At 45.5% G+C, this 2,167-nt stretch overlaps 1 pseudogene; it reads right to left on the reverse strand.

Annotated features, from left to right (window-relative positions):
• Nucleotides 1-759: 759 nt before the first annotated feature.
• Nucleotides 760-1,461, reverse strand: LOC100768857 (annotated as a pseudogene).
• Between the last annotated feature and the right edge of the window lie 706 nt (nucleotides 1,462-2,167).

The following is a 2,167-nucleotide window of genomic DNA, read 5'->3' on the forward strand; positions in this document are numbered from 1 at the left end:
TACACTCCAGTGCTCTTCTGGCTGGAAATAGCCTGCCCTGGCACACTAGCCATGAACTGTACCAAAGTGGCTTATACACGGACAGCACCTGAGACTCAAGGCTTCCTGAAGAATTATGAAGACACTATTTTAGCCACAAGAAACCTGATGGCCTGCTCCCATCTATCCTACAATCCAGGCCCCATGATACCCAGGAGTCCCTTGCTGCTTAGGGTCACATGGATAGACATTAGGGTTCCTTTGTGCCTCAGGCTCCTTAGACTGGACTATAGCCCCGTTGTAGGTTGTTAAAACTAGGTTCATAGGTCACAAATAGCCTGCCACAAAACAAATAGGATATATAACATGTCTTCAAACTTTATTTCTGCAATATATACACAAACCACATCATACTGGGAACATGTCACTGTGGCTCACTATCAATGCCAAGCCAGCCAGTTCCAGGGCTGTTCCTCAGTTGCCCCATAATGTATATCCTGCATCCCTATGGAAGCCAGCACCATGGGCTTTCTATGCAGTTTGGGACACTTCTCAGTGACCCAGAGACCTGCTGACCTCCTCCAATGAAAAGAAGCAGAAGACACCGGAATGCTCTGTCATCATGAATCTGCCCTCCCAAGCAATGAAGGCCTTGGTCCTAAGTGTTGCCACCCTAGATCACATTGAGAAGAATCTCTGACTGTGCTTTTAAGGGCAAGTGTTTGCCCCTAGGACCAGACCCTTAATCATGGGTCTGTGGGGAACCTACGTATGGTGGTCTCAGTGGTGCCTACTGCTAGACTCCAGGTGTGAGCGCTTTCCAGTGGCCAACATCCCAAAGTGATCTCCTGGCTCTGGAAAGGTCCTCTTGTAGTTGCACCCATTGGGCCCTCCTCTATTCCCCTTGCACAGGTCGCCATTGAGAATGTCCTAGATGTGCTGAACGATCAGGTTAATGGCAACCATATTGTGTACTCCTCGGGGGATTATCACATCAGCATACTTCTTGGTCTGCAGGCAGAACTCCTCAAATGCTGGCTTCACAAAGTTGATGTACTGAATTAGAATCTGTTCCAGGTCCCTCCTTCCAGTGCATGTCCCGGAGAACTCTTCGAAACAATCTAAAAAGAGGCACAGGTGGAACATGTCCCGGATCTCCTGAGTGTAGAATACCAAGATGCCCTCGAACAGAACCACATAAGCTGGGTAGACCACCGTGGTCTCTGGCAACCTTGAGTGTGTCACAAAATCATAGGTGGGGACTTTGACAGTTTTGCCTTCGACAATGTTTTTCAGAATCTTGTGCAGCAGATCATTATCAAAAGCATCTGGGTGGTTGAAATTGTACTGTCCCTTCAAGGCCCTAGCCTTCTGCTCTGTCGTCAGAACCTTATAGAAGCAGTCCTGGCTCAGGGTGACCAACTTGCGCTGCCAGCGATCCACTTCGTTTTGTCTCAGCAGCTTCATAATCTTCTGGCACACTGTTGACTTGCAGCTCGCGGTGCCACCTCTTACACCTATGAGGAGTGGCCGCCGCTGGGGACGATCCGCCTAGGGCACAGCGCTCTCGCAGCTGCTGCCTCATGCTTGTGAATATATAATTCCTTATGAAACTATAGTTTGCTTCGGAAGAGTGCTACACTGTTTCTTCTTGTTCATTTTTTATTCCATTCCCTTATTCCATCCTGGTGGAAGTTTTTATGTTCATTTTTCATGATTAGAAAGCTTTTGACTCATTCTGGTTTCCTGACTTTCATCAGTGGCCACCTTTCTCACTTAGTAGACATCATCCTTGAACTCCATCTTTCCTTTCCTCCACCACTAAGGTCCCTTCTATTTAGAATTCCTCAGTTACACAAGAGCTCTCTCTACTTACACCAAAAACACTTCATTTTTCTTGCAGCTTTAATGTTTTCTTGTTTTATTAATAACCTTATTCTTTTTGTCAGTTTAAAACATCATTTACACCCATCCCTCATCAACCAGTGTATTTATTGACTTAAGACTCACCTCTGCTTTCTTTGTTTGGCACTAGATTTCTTAACAGACCTTTTGACAGATTTTTAATTTTCATTTTCTCAACATTATTCCACTCTCAGCTCACTGGAAATTGAAGTTTGATTCTGCTTCCCTCCGGAGGTAGTTATTCCCAGGGCACTAATGACTTTTTAATCAAATAACCTATTAT

The sequence above is a fragment of the Cricetulus griseus genome, unplaced genomic scaffold (genome assembly GCF_003668045.3).
Source record: "Cricetulus griseus strain 17A/GY unplaced genomic scaffold, alternate assembly CriGri-PICRH-1.0 unplaced_scaffold_248, whole genome shotgun sequence".
Taxonomy (NCBI): Eukaryota; Metazoa; Chordata; class Mammalia; order Rodentia; family Cricetidae; genus Cricetulus; species Cricetulus griseus.